The 18,976-nt window shown below is 36.0% G+C and overlaps 1 long non-coding RNA gene across 2 annotated transcripts; it reads left to right on the top strand.

Annotated features, from left to right (window-relative positions):
• The first annotated feature begins 11,607 nt into the window (after positions 1-11,607).
• On the top strand, positions 11,608-12,671 carry LOC131522667 (uncharacterized). Of its 2 annotated transcripts, none has more exons than XR_009266598.1 (4): positions 11,608-11,689; positions 11,838-11,960; positions 12,331-12,367; positions 12,526-12,671. It is a non-coding gene; the product is annotated as an uncharacterized LOC131522667 (long non-coding RNA). The 2 variants fall into 2 exon arrangements; XR_009266599.1 differs by having other exon boundaries at positions 12,328-12,367.
• Positions 12,672-18,976: the final 6,305 nt, after the last annotated feature.

The raw sequence follows: 18,976 nt of genomic DNA, 5'->3' as shown, positions 1-18,976 counted from the left end.
CAGAGAGAGACCCCCCCCCCTCTCTCTCTCTCTCTCTTCCTCACTCACTCTCTCTCAAAGCTCGCAGTCTTTCGCGTTTCGCTCCACCACGTGACCGCAGAATCGACAGATCGGAACGGTACGGTAAAACCAAGGAGAAATGAAATCTGCGCTCGCCGGAGAGAGTCGCCACAGCGGAGTGGCGGCGGGAGGTCTAGCGCAGCCCTGAGCGCGTGAAGTTCGGCCGGCCACTGGGAAGGAGAATACTCCTCAAACATTCAGTGCTAAACTATGTTTTTCAAATGAGACGCACAAACCCTAACTGGGTTTAAACTCAGGGCTGCCGGAGGGAAAGAAAAGTTGCTGATACGGACGGTTCAGATTCTCCACAGAAGTTCGCCGCGCTGACAGCGACTCCAGAAGTGAGAAGAGCGACCGCGGGCGCTCCGTTTATCGGTGGATATTTTGCCCGGTACTCTCTATAGACCCCGCTAGCACCCTGAAAAAGAAAAGAAACGGAGTCTGTAGCAACCACGGAGCGAAGGAAAACAAGTGGGTGATTGAGACTGAATGACTGTGAATAGTGAATGACTGACTAGCTATGGCGTATACGCGGTTTTACAATAAAACATTATAGAAATAAGGACAGTCGTTTCAACGATTCTGGCAGCTCATGGAACGAATTCTTTATCTTCGTTAGGTATGGAAAAAACGCGGAAATGGCAGAAATGTTCCTGCATACTTTTCTGACATTTTTCTCTATATAGGATGAAGAATGATAATCTTCACCTTACAATTAAAGGATATTTCTTGAGACGACACTAACAGAAATATCTCTTAATTGTTTGGTGAAGGGTATCAGGTCGTCAGCTCGGATCAATCGGCCGTGGACAGCGCCACAGCGCCCCTCTGGTCAATCTGAAGAACTCTACAGATTAGAGAATTGTTCTGCTTAATAAAATGAGCAGAATGTTCTTGGTGCGCTTCGTGCTTTTGTATGCAGTGAATGTATTATAAGGTCATTGACGTGTTTTCCGGCAAATGTTTATTTACTTTTCATTACAGTTTTTCCTCAGGTAAACATAAATCATTTTTAAAATAATTTTTTTAATGTAATCTAAATATGAGAGAATTTTGCTTCTCTTGAAATACCACATTAGCTAAATAGAAGACACTGATTATTAACACAACAAATCTTAATGCAGTAGATCCAGTCTAGTAGAAAATGGTCACCCTTTAATCTTCAATGTGCTGAATCCATAATATAAAAATGCAAATATGATGAATGGAAGTAAAGGAATGGGAACTAAATGAGCTACATTTTTTGCATAATACATAATAATATAATCATTTGAATTCATCCCACATTTTTATAGCCTAATGGATGTAAACATGGCAAATACATGTCATATACATGGAACTAATGTGATAGAATCACTTACTAACCATATATCCAGTCTTTCAATTACATTGTAATAATGTAGTAGTGGCGGTAACCTTTGTATGATATCCTCGTAAGCATGCTGAGAAGAGAGGTAGCTTCCTTATTCACATGGAGCTGAGCAGGTTGTCCACCACAATGGTGTCTTGAATCAGCAGGACATCAGCTCATTTCCTTTTAGTTGTCTGCACACATTTGTAATATCTGATGATAAAAACAAGATATGCTACATCTTTACCTGACAATGGGTGGGTGACGACATCTGTTGATGTATCGGAAACGCACGTGGGATTTACGTCAGTGATGAAATACAAAATGCAACAAATGTGATCGACTGTGCTGAACTTATTGTATCCAGAACATTCCTTTAACAGCTTTTCAACCCTATGTAGAAAATCACTCCCTCCAATTTTAATCTAATCAGCAGCTAATGATTGAGCAGGTGGATATGTGGTTGTAATCTGAACTAATGATAATGAAGAGCTTCCCTTTGATGAAGAATGTGCTGAGTACTGAATCTGAATCGGCACTGCTGATAGTTAAAGCAACCCTCCATCCTTAAACCTGTAAATTAGATTGTGCTAATCTGTGTTTGGGATCTGCAGGCTACATACTCCAGTTGGATTCTGGGTGTTAACATAACAAGATAGAACAGCTCATGTCACAACTTATTTGGTGAATGCTAGGCCCATGCCGCTGCAGGGACTTCGAAGAGGGGATGGAGAAAAGGGCAAAGAGCAGAGACCAGTCAACAATAGACCAAAAAATAGGATTTTTATGAATTAGCTTAAATTTAGATGTGCGTAGAATTTCACTTGGTTACCCTTTTGGTTACAGATTTTGCAACCGGTTAACCACACCATGTTGACCAACACAAGCTGCTTGATATGAAAGTCAGTACTGTGAGAGCAGTGCTTCACATAACTGACGCTAGATTAATAAATGATAAAACAACAATTTCACTCAGCAGCCACATTTGTTTCTTCACCCTCTTTGATGTATGTGAAGCCAGGCATACTCTCCTTCAAGCAGTTCAAAATCAACCTGAATGATGTAAGCATCGTTAAGATGATCAAGTCATGACAATTGTAGGGCATCAAAAAGACAACAACAGCATAAAAACAACTAGACTGGCCTTAGAAGCCTAGATCAACGCCTCAAGATTCAATCCCAATACAAAGGACGTGAGAAAACAAGCTGCGAGGATGAAAAGAAACAGAGAATATGGTGGAGATGAGAGGTGTTAAGCTGCTGTCCTACCACTTGTCAGAGATCTCACGAGCCATGACATGTACATAATTAAAGCCGATCAAAGGGAAGCAGACATGTTTAGTGCCCCCAAGCTCCCCTCCAGCTGTAGCCTCATTAGTGGACTACCATTGTGAGCGGATGAAAACACTACAGTCCATATTACCACTACACAAATACATAAGACTCTTAAACAATACAATAAACAGTCATAGGATGCTGGTTAAAATTGAATTCAGGTCAGACAGTGGCTAAATTTTAACATTTGGACTTCTATTTGGGGCAAAGACATCACATGCGGTCAGAGGGAACAGAAAATCAAAACAGTGGAACACGGATTACTGCAGATTACAAAGAAAACAACTACAAAATCACCAGATTGCTTAATATAACCTTCTGCAACAATGTGACCACACAAAACTTGCCCCAATGAATTCATTGTCTGAACCACTTATTACGTAATTTATGTGCTTTACAACATTTGTTCAATTAAGCTCATTAGTTTTACCATCTCATCATTCAATCTGTAAAATGACACCACATTTTTCTGGTTTCAGATAAGTAAAAATACATCTTTAAAGGGTTAGTTCACCCAAAAATGAAAATTCTGTCATTAATTACTCAACCTCATGTCGTTCCAAACCCATGAGACCTTTGTTCATCTTCGGAACCACCAATGTCACATGGACAATTTTAACAATGTCCTTAATACCTTTCTGGGCCTTGAACATGTCAGTTGCATTGCTGTCTATGCAGGGTCAGAAAGCGCTCGGATTTCATCAGTAATATCTTAATTTGCATTCTGAAGATGAATGTAGGATTTGGAATGACATGAGGGTGAGTAATTAACGACAGAATTTTCATTTTTGGGTGAATTGTCCCTTTAAGTATTGAAACACTGTTTAAGTATGCTTCAAACCAATACCCATTGTACACTGTGATGAGATTCTAATTCACAGATAAGTGTCATTGATGGCCATTATTTGATTTCAGTTAGACTGGGAATGGGAATAAATAGCAAGCCTCGGCCCACTACAAGTCGCACAGGATGAAAGCAACTGCTAAATGACAAATTAGTAATTAGTAACGGGAGGTAAGCAACAGACAACCAAGATTAAGCAATTCCAACCTCACTTGAGTTTTGAGGAGTCTGTTTAACAGGAAGCCTGTCAGCTCTTGTTAGGACACTAACTCTGCCAGCGCAGTGGTTCATCCATGAACGAGGCGAGCCGGTGGGGTGCGTGAGCAGAGCGGAGATCGTTGTCACATGTGTTCCAGTCAATGACCATTCAGCACTCGAGCAGCTGTTCGAGAGAGAACGCATAGTTCCTCTTTGTCTCTTCTTCAAACGATGACGTGAAGTCATGATTTAGATGAAGAGAGACTGTCATTTCAAGCTCTCAATGTTTCCTGCAGAGAGTAAATAAGACCTGGCATTTGAATAGATCAAACATGCATGAACACCCGCTGCCAGGTACCAGGGCCATTTTTCCAAATGATATGTCAAGAATTTATTTACTCCAGCAAATGAGCGCTGCTGTGCGCATCCAAAAATCTCGACACAAGAAGGTTGCAAACAACCATTAATTATCCTGAAGGTGAACTTTTTATAAATAATGTCAGAATTTTTTCATTCTTTGAATGTCTCTGTGTGAAACTACTCTGAATGCCTTTCGCACTCGTTAGAACGTTCCTAGTTCTTGGTCTCTGAGGCACATACAGTGTAGCTGTACTGGGGTGTTAAAACTAGTAAAAGAAATTCTGCAAACTCTAATTCTCAATTACTACTACAACAAAGAACAACAACAACAAATAAAAAGAAACAGAAAGGCACATCATTCACATAGAAAAATGGACCAAAATCAGCACCATGGACAGCTCACGTTAACAGAATACTGTGTTTTATATGCATATATGTTCGTAAACATATAAGTTCTGTCATACTTAGGTATGGATGGATGGATGATTAAAAATGTGATGATTAAACAAAATTAAATGGAAAAATACATTTAAATTGAGATGCTCTAGTTGTAAAAGCTAAATTGAGATGCAGACTTTTAATTCAACTGAACGGCAAGTGTTCCAGAACATAAAACGTTTATTATTGAAACTCTTAAGTGCACACGGTGTTTCTGTCCTTCAGACATTTTTGAGAGCTACTTTTCAAAACGTTAGAGTCTTAAATGAAATCTGTGAAAGCTCACAAAGAGAAACACAAATCAATGGCCACTTCATTATTTTGTATTTGTGGTGCAGTGATTTTGGTGTGCAACTGTCTATTCATTATAAACACTCAATATTACAAATAGGTTTGCAAAAAAGGATCAAACAAATAAACAGTTATTTTTTGTTCACTCATGCTTGATTTCACTGCAGAATGGTGTGGGTATGAGTTCATGTGAGGTACCAAACATATCATTTGGAAATAGCAGCAGCCAACCTTAAAATCCTCCTTGTCAGAAATGAAGTGTGTCTAGAGCGCACAGAGGCAGCTCACCTGTACTGACAGAGATCAGATTCACGCACAGCCCAGTAGGGGAAGATTGACGCCCATCTGTCCTTATGAAACTGAATACATACTCATAACCAGTCCTATTTCTTCCTTAAAGGCACATATATAGTCTCCACAGACAGAGGAGGATGATCATTGGGCTAATTATCGTTTATTTTCAGCCAAAACGACGTCTAATGAATTCAAATGAGCTTCTCTAATAGCTCAGTGAGGCTTTGAGAGCTTCTTTGACGAATTTCTAATGTCTAATGTAAGAGACTAATTAGTCATCTCAGTCTGGGACGAAGCCAGGCCTGCAGCTAAACACAAGCACATCAGCAGGTCAAACCGAAATGGACCAGTGCTCTGACACTAAGTGTTTTGAGCAGTATTAATTCATTTTTCAGCCTTCAATTTAGCTTATTTGATTATTTTTCTTATTTCTTTTTTGGTCAGCCAACTTAAGACAAATTACATAAAATATAAATCAAATTACATAAACATGAAAAAAGCTCACACTGCATTTTTTTGAATGAGCTTAACTCAAGAACACTTACTTAGACTACTACTCAAATGTTTGGGGTCAATGAGATTTCTACATGTTTTTAAAAGCTGTTTGTTATGCTCTCCAAGGCTGTATTTATTTGATATAAAATATACTAAAATCAATCTAAAATAATTTTCTATTTTAATATATTTTAAAATGTTATTTATTCCTGTGATGGCAAAGCTGAATTTTCAGCAGCCGTAACTCCAGTCTTCACGATCATATGATCCTTCAGAAATCATTCTAAGATGCTGATTTGGTGCTCAAGAAGCTTTTCTTATTATTACTATATTGAAAACAGTTGTGCAATATTTTTGTGGAAACTATAGTACATTTTCTTATCTTTGATGAATAAAAAGTTCAAAAGAACAGCATTTATTTCAATTTTATTTTGGAACAATGTAAATGCCTTTAATGTCACTTTTCATCAATTTAATATTGTCAGTCCTCTGTCCTGTGTGTCATGTGTTCCCGCCTCTTGTTTCCTTATTTGGTCATGTTCCTGTCCTTGTTAAGTGTGATTATTAGTTAAGTCTTGTCCAGCCGTGTTTTAGTAATTATCTGTGATTGTCATGTGTATTTAGTTCCTGCCTGATTAGTTAGTTTTCGTCTGGTCTACTCGTTATTCTCCGGTGTTCCTGTCTGTGTTAACCTTGCCTTGTTTGGATTTATTAAAGACTATTATTTTGAAGTTACTCCTCGTCGGCGTGGTCCTCGTTCCTCCCTGCTGTGTGCACCGTGACAAATATATCCATGCTGAATAAAAGTATTAATTTCTTGGAGTTAGAAAAGAATACATTACTGTATTATACATTCAAATATTAATACATTTTAATTTTACATGTAATTTAGTAGTACATTGTAGTACATTACGGTTTAAGTCAAATTTATGGTATATATATATATTTTTTTTTTTTTTTTTTAACAGACAATACATGTACAATGCAATATTACTTTTTTTTTTTTTTTTTTTTTTAAATAAGCAATAATTTCAACAAATAAGATATATTTACTAAACAGCTTCAGGTTACCTCACAATACTTCCATCATCAATCTTCCACCCCAGCTCCCTCCGGTATTCTTAATAGTTTATGTCCATATTGGGCCCATCGAGCAATTAATCATTTCCCCCCATTGTGGACAAACCGTACTTGTCAATCTTTTCCCCGTTCTTCTTCCGCATTAACACTTGCATGAGATGTTGCAATGAGATAAACCTTTCTGGCTCACACTCAAGGAATGATTTACAATCCGAGACGCGAGGCACATCTGCTGAAAGATCCCGCAGGGAAACGTGACCTTGATGTGTGGATGTCAGCGACTGCATGTTTGTAGTTATCTTTAGTGCCACTCCACCTTTTTTTCTCTTTTGATGGCACTAAAACTCATCACCTGCTGCTCCTGCTCATATTTTGCACACTAATTTAATTTCATGTTTGTCTTTAAACATGCTTTCTTCTCTCTTTCTCCTTTTATACAGACAGAACCCCAACAGCGAGAGAAAGAATGACAGTTTTTCATCTGTATTGTTGCTCAGGCACCCAGCATGCATCTAAATAAAATAACAGTAGAAAAAACACACACACAAGAGGAGGGTTGTGGCTACAGTTTTGCAGGCATTGTGTGAGATGAGGTGCACCTGACGCTAATAGCACCTTGTCACTGCTGCCACCGCTGTTCTATATTCAGTAAGAACCGGATACGTTCCAATACATTTCTACATTCCTGCACTCTTAAGTGTGTGGCAACACAGCCAAATACACACGGCAGCCGGAGTTTATGACATGCTCCAGGTTATGACTGTTTATGAGCTAATTTAGACTTTATGGCATGTCATTTCACGCATATTGTAAGTAAACTGCAGCCTAAAGCAGACCGCATTCGGTTTGAGCAGTAAGCCAGAATGAAGCCCCATCACTTCATTAATTCACCATGGAAACTCAGGCAAGAAGAGAAGAAAAACAGAAGCCGAGTCTTTGTTTACAATGGCAAACTGCTGTTTTATCTTTGTTAAAACGGTTCTGAACTGAACACTGAGGCAAGGCTCTTCTACATTATTGATGAGCTTTTCGCTATTTCCAAAGGAAGCACATGAAAACACCAGTTTCAGTGATCCCAAACTCACTTTTAAATTTCTGGGGATAAAATGTTCTCGGTTTCTAAGCAGAACGCGCTTTGGACTCTGATGTTTGTGATTTTGAAAAATCATAAATGGAGCTTTCTTCTCATTTCAGGAGAGCGGAAGTATACAGAGAGTCTACCTGAGATACCTTCAAAACCTGCTCATTTTTTTTTTTGTTTTTTGTTTTTGCAGCTCTCTGAGGCCACGTCTCACTTTTCAAACAGTCCAGAGGCTGTTTTTGCCAAAAAGTGCTAGACTGAAAATCTGTTAATTAGTTAACTGGGAGTTACCTTGAAACAATGAAAAATATACTTCATGGGCAATACATGTGGCATTTATTATACTGTACATTGCTGCAGAATATGCTAGGTATAATTTATTTTATTATATTCTTATATATTTCGCAGTAAAAGCATTTATATTTCCCGTTCATTTTATTACACACACACACACATACACACACACACATATATATATATATATATATATATATATACTTTGTGTGTGTGTGTATATATGAAGAGTTCAGATTTCACTTTAATAGCAATAAAAAAAGAATCTATTCATTGCCATTAATGTAAAATTTCCAAACTTACACATAGGAGCCTGATAAAAATGCTAATTTTAGAAGAAAATTTCAAACGGCACTTAGAGGCTTTTGCATCTGAACTCTTCATATATATATATATATATATATATGTGTGTGTGTGTGTGTGTGTGTGTGTGTGTGTGTGTGTGTGAAGTTTGGAATAGTTAAGTTTTTTTATGTTTATGAAAGAAGTCTCTTATGCTCACCAAGGCTACCAAGGCTTGAGTGCCTAGAAAAGCGCTATATAAATGTAAGGAATTATTATTATTATTACTATAATATTGTGAACTATTATCAATAGAATATACTGAATTTCAGCTTAAGAAACATTTCTTATTATTACCAATATTGAAAACAGTTTTAATGCTTAATATTTTTGCAAACAACGTGATACACTACCGTTCAAAAGTCTGATGCAAGTAAGATTTGAAATAAATAAATCTATTTAGCAAAGATTAAACTGATCATTAAACTGATCAAAAGTGACAGTAAAGACATTTTTAACATTACAAAAAAAATCTATTTCAAATAAATGCTGTTCTTTTGAATTATATTTTTGTCAGAGAATTACAGAAAACTATCAAGCTGCAAAAACTATCAACACTGAGTATATTATTAGTCAATGAAGTACACAGCAGTGAACAGTAAAACATACACTAGAATACATCTGAAATATTGTCATCGTATCTCTTTTGGTGAATTTCAGGCAACCAGTTACCAAGGTGTTTTTTACAGCAAATTTCACAAGATTTTTCCCAAGGTTTATTCATGCTTTTCTTCACATTCTTATCCTATCTGACCCTGTTCCTGTAAATGTGAGGCTGCTGTTTGGGCATTTCTTTTGCTCCGCTCTAATGAGTGTGAAATGAAAATTACACTGAGTGTGATTGATGTATGTGTGACTTCAAAACTGTGCAGCTACAGAGGAGAGAAAATGTGCAGTCAGATCACCCAGTCACTAAAGTGAGAGAGAGAGAGATGTTTTCCTAAAGAAACTTCTTAATGAATTATAGCACTGACCTACATAAACACTAAAATATAAATGTTTGATTTTACTTATGCACTTACTGCAAGCAAAACTACTGTACATTACAGTTGTCAGAAACACACCAACTGAGATAAGCGTTAAAAGGCCACATACAGTATATTACCCATATATGGTGCATAAACTGATATATATATATATATATATATATACAGTATATATAGACACAACAATGACTCATAAAAATATTTAGTTGTAGATAAACATATTGGACAAGACATAAACAAACTTGACCTTTCCTCTCCGTTTCCGCTGGCATAGAATGAATACATCCTGCTCTGTATATTTTCTATAGATTCTCTTAATAGTGTTTGGCTTAAGTTTTTAAAACAGCACACACACCGATATACAAACGCTCACACACACACACGCAACATGCTTGTACCATATGGCCAAGATGGCATATTGCCTCCTAAACGTTTTTAAAAATGCATGACATTGCAGACTGCAAGTGCTGTAAGACACTAAACACAAGTGAGCAGAAAACAATATTCTAAGACATTGCTTATAGGTAGAAATTCAGATAAATACATAAAGATACAGAAAAATAGAATACTACAGATATATGTGACAAGACTGTTCACTGAGATTCTTACAGATTCTCTTTTGATTCTTCTCTACAGCATAATAGGCTATACACTCTCAGAAATAAAGGTACAAAAGTTGTCACTGGGGTGGTACCTTTTCAAAAGGTACACTTTTGTACCTATTAAGTTCAAATACTGTATGTACACTTTAAGTACTAATATGTATCTTTAAGGTACCAAAATGGACCTTTTATGTACAAACATGTACCTTTTGAAAAGGTATCACCCCAGTGACAGCTTTTGTACCTTTATTTCTGAGAGTGTATGATATAAAAGGCCTAAGTATAGTTATTACAGTAACTATCATTACGACTTTCAACTCAGTCAAGTCTGTTCAATATAGAGCAGAGCAGGAGAGGAAAAACCTTCTCCTGTGGAGTGTGAAATTATTTCTAAGATGAGCTTTATTGGAAGGTCCTCGTTCTCTCTTTATTTATTTGATGAAGACCAAACATTCATTGTCATGTTTTCAGTTTCTCAGAAACCAAAGAGATACTTGATTTAATACTAAAGTATAATTGAACTAATACATAAACTAATTGAAAGCTTGTGTGTAAGACACTGAAAATATTCTCCAGAACGGAGGTTTGTTAAAGCTTCTCTCTATGCATCCATCTTTTTTAAAATTAATTAATTACATTTAACAGGACAATACATGACATTCTACTGTATATTACTGTAAAAAAAATTAAGGTTAAAAAGTATGAATTACTTAATTTATAGTAAAAATAAATAATATTTACCAAGACAAAACATGTACGATACCATTAAAATTAATATATATATATATATATATATATATATATATATATATATAAGTAGAAATAGTAATTTAAAAATTGTAATAACATTTTTAACACTACCGGTTTTACTGAATTTTTTAGCAAAAAAAAAATCCTTGGTGAGTTTCTTTCAGATATATAAATAAATAAATCTGACAGACTCCATCTTTCAGGATTGTACTGTGTATATAGAATATTTTATCTTGTAAAGATTTATAGTAAAATATTGTTACAATTATTTATTTTGTCCAAATAATTTTATCTACAGTATTTATTTGTATCCACCCAATTTGTCAATATCAATGTCATCTGCAAACAAATAACACCAGACCTTTTCTTTGCAATAACGTTTCTCATATCATGTCTGAATATGCCTACTTCCCTACAATGTAGTATGCCAAAAGCAGTATATCAAATGAGTAGTATGTCTGAATATGTGTTATTTAGGTCAAAATATACCCAGATTAATCTTCTTTATCAATAGTCAAGAAGCAAGTTGTTCATGAAATGCAGTATATATAAATACTTTTGTTACGGGTTGTGGTTGTGGCGTGAGCAAACCCAAACTTAAATGAATGACGAGAGAATGAAACGGCTTCAACGCACTTTTCCCATTTATTGAACTCATAAGAACGGACCAACACAAAGGGAGAACTGAGGACTTTTAAAGGAAAGGGAACAAAAGAGCAAACAACGTAATTCAACTCAGGTGGGGACAATGACAGATAATTAATTAACAAGGAATGGAACTAAACCAAATAAGGACAGACGGGAACTAAGACAGCCAGACACGTGACAACTTTACCATTTAAACCATTTAAATACTTTATCTCAACTTTGATGTTTTATCATTTTTTGGTAAATGTTTTATTAGAAAAGTGTCTCTCTTTTAAACAAATGCCACTTGTTTTGATATTTTGTTTTTTAATGCAATGACATTCGCAAATTTTTAAGTGTGACTGAAGTGTTCAAATACTTTTGGGAAAACCGTGTCTGCATCTCACAGCTCAAAGGTGGGAAAAGATGACAGAAAATGTATTTCTACAGACTGAGAAAATATCAACCCATCATTCACAACTTTTCCAGCAGTTGAAAGCAGTCATCACAGGGTCCCTAATGTTGTTTTTAGGTAAGATTGTATCCTTTCCTTTCAGAGTCCAGCCGAGATAAATGCTACGCCTGTGCCCAGCGTGTGACTGAATGCAGAGCCAAAAATATAATAAATGAATTAATATTAGGCTCTTATTTCAGACAGAGAAAGCCGTTTGTCCAATTCTTATATAGTGAGATGAAAGTGCCAGGCAGTTAAAGCAAATGAAATTGAAAATCTACATTCAAAACTCCTTGATTATAAAGCAAACATATATAAATCTTTAATTTGAAGAGAAATAGTTTCTGGTTCCCACTGACTTTTTTTCTTCATACTATAGAAGTCAATGGGGACCAGCAACCATTTGTTTACCCACATTCTTCAAAATATCTTCTTTTTTGTTTAGCAGAAGACAGAAACTCATGCAGGTTTGGAAAAAAATGAGGGTGAGTAAATGACAATTTTAATTTTTTGGATGAACTATTTCCCTTTAACATGCTGATGAACTCCAAACAGCACTTCCGTAAGACCTAGAATAACAAATGTACCTTTGAAGCTTTATTGTAATATGCATCTGAAAGCATTTTTGTACTCACACACACAGGTTCCTGCATCTGTAATGTTTTACCTGAGGGTTTCATCTTATTTATAGAGCTGTGTTGAGTCAGATGATTTGTATCTCCATCACACTTTTCACTGCTACCTCTTCATTTCGTTCTCTTTTATTCGTTTGACCTTGGTGAAGTTGCCTCGCTGAGCTGTTTGGCTTTAAGTTCCAATAAAAGTTTGTAAATGCTGATCAGACCTCTCCTCCGGTCCTCCTCCCCTCACGTTCTCTATCAATCTCTCTGCCAGTATATACACTCAGGATCTCTGTCGTTAATTTCCTCTGATGGAATTCCTGAATCAGCTAAACGAGCAGAAATATTCCTATCACCATCTCCACACAGTTATTTACATAATAGCAATTTGGTTTGTGCATAATGGCAAAATAGCTGTTTGCATAAGTACAAAAGGAATAATCTTAATGATTTTGCAGTCAAACAATTTTAGGCTTAATAGTTTGGTGATATGCTCAAATTTCAGTGAACAAATTAACCGTTTGCAGTGAATATAAATGTCCTTTCTACTTCCCACAGAAGTCCAGGCAATCACACACTCACATTCATACACTTATATACTACACACACACACACACACACACATATATATTTCAGCCAAAGAAAAAAAATCCCCTTTTTAAGGATACTAGATTTTAAAGATACCAAGAGAAAATATACAGAAAAATAACAAAATTATATGAAAAAAATATATATTTATATTTCAAAGAAATGCTGTTCTTTATAAATGTTTTATTCATCAGTGAATCCTGAAAAAAGTATCCCTATTTCCTCAAAAAATATTCAGCCGCAGAGCAGGACTATTTTCAATATTATTGATAATAATAAGAAAAGTTTTTCCATCAGAGGATTAAATAATAATAATAATAATAACAGTTTAAAATAACAACAGTTTAAAATAACTGTGAAGGTATATTTTGTCAAAAATACACTAAAAACAGTAATGTTGTCAAATATTATTGCAATAAAAATAACTGTATAATGTTCTATTTTAATTTATATATAAAAGTACACCCATAACACTGTTGTCCTCTGACCCATATTTTGTAAATAATTTGCCATGAACGCAACAAAATCTAAACCAATACTAACTAACTAATAAAATATAAAAATTTAAAATAATAAAATAATACTGGGTGACATTTTAGTATGGGCACCAATTCTCACTATTAAAGGGTTACTCCACCCCAAAATGAAAATGTTGTCATTAATCACTTACCTCCATGTCGTTCCAAACCCGTAAAAGCTTCGTTCATCTTTGGAACACAGTTTAAGATATTTTGGATGAAAACCGGGAGGCTTGTGACTGGCCCATTGACTGCGAAACAATTAACACCGTCAAGGCCCAGAAAAGTATGAAAGACATAGTCAGAATAGTCCATCTGCCATCAGTGGTTCAACCGTAACGTAATGAAGCTATGAGAACACTTTTTGTACGCCAAAAAAAATAAATAAATAAATAACGACTTTATTCAACAATTCGTCTCCTCTGCGTCAGCGTAGCGCCATTTTTGAGAATATCCACTGTACACAAACTGCGTACGCTGTTCTGTGTCAGCTGCACCACACGGATACATCTTCTATGTTTATTTACGCTTTGATTTGAACGAAAACAGTGTGTCCGTGCGCTGCGGCTGAGTAACCCTTTAAGTAGTTGCTTTTTAACATGCCTATTATTAACATATTAACATACTTTAAAGCACATATTCTGCATGACCATTATTCTACATCCCTTATCCTACCAAATACCAAAACTTAACAACTACCTTACTAACTATTAATAAGCAGCAAATTAGTAGTTTATTGAGGCAAAAGTCATAATTAATGGTTTGTTAATGGCGAGAACTGGACCTTAAAATAAAGTGTGACCAAAATCTGCAGTGGAAGATGGCCATTGTCCAGCTCCAAGCCAACATTATGAATGCATTGGCTTCTCAATGTGATGTTGAAAACACAATATACCAGCAACGGAAAAACTGAGACTGAAGAGTGTGAAAAGAAAAATCGATTGCTTCCAGAAGATTCATTGTGTTCTGGTGAGTCACAAACAAAATTTCAACCTCAACTCCTTTTACAAATGTCAAACGAGTCTTAATTTAGAAAGAAACGATTAATGCTTTCACCTTGAACTGTCAGTTTTAAAGTTGAGTATATTCACCAAACAAAAAGCCAAAAAATCTTTGTGAAAGTGTAGCTGCCATCTCAAAAAATAGATTATCCTAGAGACTGAACGCCAGGAAGCTGACAGCAGCGTTTGAGAGCAAATCGCCTGATAAATGTGACCCGATCTTAGAAATGCCATGGCTTTTTTTCCCACAGCACACAAATACCCCCTAAATAAATGCCCCCGCTCTCGCTCATCCTCACAGCCTCCACATTTCCAATTGTCACGCATTTTAATATATTCCTTTGAGCTCCTCCAGATGGATTGCGAAGTAACTGCAAACTTGACATTTACCTCAATTAATGAATCATACACTAAATGGACGGGTCACTGTTCTGTTGTCAGCCAGACCCTTGACGGTATTCGTCCAAAGTGAACCCTGCCACGGAAGTACATCTAGAAGAGCTGGAGTTTTAGGTTCGGAGCGTCTTCAGTTCTGCTCTTGCTCTTGGTCAGTATGCAGATCGATACAGGAAGGCTCATGAGAGCCATTTAATGTACGTGTGTCGATTATGTTTGGCTGTACTCCAGAGGCTGAGAGTTGTTTGTCACGATAATGAAATACATAATGCATGATGGGAAGGGAGAAATAAAGAAGCTACATCTGCTCCCTTACAAGAAAGGAAAGAGTTGGAAGGAGAGCGAGAGGATGATGGAGAACGCCGTAATTCTAATCAGATGTTAATAGTGTCTTGCGCAAGATGAGAAATGCCCACACGGATCAACCTGTTCTTAGCCATTTGTGAAGATCACAAAATAAACCCCGATATGAAATTAAATTACCGAACACGTCACCTGACCTCCATCTGTTCGCATCTAATTATCCTCATGTCGCACATTAAAAAGCGAGCAAACAAATGCAAAACCTCATAACACAATTGAGCTTCCTGTGCCTCGAAAATGAATAAATATTCTTTTATTCTCCTCGGAAGACAACCGCTGAATCACTCCTCTGTCCTCAAGTTACCTCATTTAGCCCCAGGCCTCTGAATCCTGTGATTTGTTTGCAGAATGAGGGATTTTATGTTAGCCTATATATGTATATATATATTAGTCAAATGCTAATAAATACAAAGCTAAAGTGTTACATGTTGCGTTTTCGTTGCTTCTGAGGAAAGTTAAAGAACATAGACGCATCCGTTTCTCCTTCCTTTGGTATTTAATGCTCTCTTCGGGCAGTTATATTTATTCATTTGGATTGTTTTCGTGTCCATTTATGTATTCAGGGTTGTTTTTCTTGTGAACAATAAGGGAATGAACTAATGTGCTTTCTTATATCTGAGATAAATTCAACTACATGCATTGAACAAGCAGACACACAACACTTACTGGTACAAACACACACATTATAAACTGGCTTGAGAGAGAGAAGGAACCAGTATAGAGGATGAAAGAGAGAATTTAGATTCCTCCTTTTGAACTCCCCCATCAAAGCGCATTGGTTTACGTAAAGCAGCTCTAAACTGCATGGCCTGAGTTGATCCGCAAACTTCTACAGGCTATGGAAAGAGAAGAGGAAAGGACCACAGAAACTGACACTGCAATTAAACTAGGGCTCCCTAGCGGCAATGCTTCTCAACATTTGTATGGTGATGCCACACTTTGAAAGAAAGAAAAAACCTCCGGTGGCCGACCTCCAGAATATTTCATCTTAAAATCAGACAAAAAAAAGAATATGAAAAGAATCACTCAACACCATATTAGGAGAAGGGATGAGAGGAGAAGAAACCGTGAATAAATAAATAAAAATACAATAAAAACACTGCTTTTGGACATCAAACGTCAACACTGTACTTTTATACTTGTGAAAGTGAACAAGATGTGAGAACTAGAAGTCTTCCACAATTTGAGAAGCGCTGCCCTAAGGGTTTCATATATACACACTCTGTAATATTGCATCAATGTTGCAAAACAGGACTGCCGAACAGGTTTTATTGCCTTTATTGTCAAGAAAGTTCAGCATTTATCGCCCTGCTTGAAATATTTGGATTCGGTACATAAAATAACATTAGGGAACAAATGCAATTTTCTGTTCATTTATTTTTAATGCACAACCTTTAAAGTTGCTCCTGCTACCAGATTAAAAGAGATTTGAATTTCAATTTTATGTTTGTCTAATGAAACGCTGTGTTTGGGTGACATATTTTTATGGTGGGGGTAATGTCACTCACTTATGTAGCGTTTCTTATGTTCCATTAAGGGCTAAGATCTAAAATTACATACAGATGTTTCTGAGAATTAATGATCTCATTTGGTTTAATGTTCAAAAGACATTCTTTGTTCCTTTAGAGCATGTATAAATTATAAAGTAAGACTGATTTAAGCTCTAAAGTGTGTGTGCTTTTATTGGTAAAATGGTTGAGTGTAAAATAATGCTTTTTTTTTCATAAAAGAGAGAAAATGGATGGGGTGGGAGGGGAGGGGGAATAAATAAATGGATGAACTCTGTAAATGTTGAAAGGAAAAGCAGAGAATTAAAAATACATTCTATAAGCAAGAGGCAGAGTATTACTGTTTATGGCTACAATACAATCCATTATAGACTAGCCCCTCTGATGAACAAACAATGTGTCTGCAGTTTACCTTCTTCCGATTGCTTGCCCTATATATGAGCCAGAGTCAAATCCATAAGCATATGCTTGCGTTTTACATGTGGATCTGATGGAAAATTCTCCCGACATAATAATCATCGTTATTGAAGCAGAAGTTAATATATTTGTGTTCTTTCAGCAGTGTATGAGTGTTTCTTCAACTTCATGCATTTTCATGTCCTAAGGGCTAACTTCTTTTTCTTATATGATGGTCAAAATAAAACAGTCTTTACACAGTTTTTAAACAAACTTTATACATTTATGGGTCAAAACTTAAAAGGTAAAGTATAAAAAGGGGCTTTTTTTTTTTTTTAAAGAATACTGTAATACTTTTATTCAGCATGGATACATCGAATTGATCAAAAGTGACAGTAAAGGTATTTACAAAGTTACAAAATATTTCTATTTCATATAAATGTTGTCCTTTTGAACTATGTATTATCAAAGAATCGTGGGGGGGGAGGGACGACAGTTAGCTACTTAAAATTGTAATAACATTTTTAAAAATCTGATTTTACTGTAACTTTGATCAAATAAATGCAGTCTTTGTGAGAATAAGAGACTTTTTTCAAAAACACAAACAAAAAATCTTACCGACCCCAAACTTTTGAACGACATTCCTTCAAATGCCTTGTCAGTGAAGAAGAGCATGAAATGATATCTGTAAATTAATAAGTAATTTCCAGTACAGAATGCTATTAAACACGACACATATTGTGATGTGATGGAAATGACATTTGCTGGTTCCTAAAAAAAGTAAACAGTAAAAAAGTGTGGTTTACTTTCTAAAAGTTTACAAGGCCAAAAGTGCCCACTGTTGAAGAAACAGCCACACATGTACTAGAATGTCAATCAAATATGACACCTCCTTCTGGTTGTGCACCTGTTCGGTGTCAGTCAGGTTGTTACAATAGAGATTTTTATTTATTTATTTTTTGCTATTGACACATGTTTCCACAGGCCTCCCTTTCTCCCTCAGACTGTCTGTCCTCATTTCTCATTCACACTTAAGTTTACACCAAATAGCTTGTGGGCAAAATGTAAAGAGCATAATTAAAAATGCATATAACACAATGTAATTTCATTGCATCCAACCCAAACCTCAGAGTATAGCTGCATTTTTGTAACATATAACTGGTTTGTTGCTAGTCAAATATTATATCAAATATCAATAGTGGCCACACCAGCATGTAATTGTAAGTTAATAAATGACTGAATATTAGCTAAAGGAAAAAAGAGGAAAGAACTACAAAATACATCCCATGTGCCAACAACTTAATCACACCATCTGGACAGAATGAAGAAAATACTAAGCAAAAATCAGAAAGAGGATCCTAATCAAACATAATGTATACTGACCAAGAGTGAATATGTGTTACATCTTCAGATCTTCACCCAAATGGCAGGTTTTCCTTTGGAACAAGCTTTTATGCAGACAACGTGGATTTGAAAGCATTTTAGAGATGCAAAATGGTTTATCACCCTATACAATCTGACTACATGTGAAAGTTGTCATTATCACAGACAGCTCTGCCTCCTCTTCCTCCAGAACTAGAAGCATCTGTACATGCTTGGAATGAACAGACTGGACAGATGAAAGTGATGTTTTAATCAGGACACCTGCAGCTGTCACATCTGTGTGATTTACAGAGCTGATATGAGGAGCTGGACCGAGGGGGA

Source organism: Onychostoma macrolepis, chromosome 17, assembly GCF_012432095.1.
Source record: "Onychostoma macrolepis isolate SWU-2019 chromosome 17, ASM1243209v1, whole genome shotgun sequence".
NCBI classification, from domain to species: domain Eukaryota; kingdom Metazoa; phylum Chordata; class Actinopteri; order Cypriniformes; family Cyprinidae; genus Onychostoma; species Onychostoma macrolepis.
The sequence above is the reverse complement of the archived record's forward strand: the minus strand, read 5'-3'. Positions and strand labels throughout refer to the sequence as shown.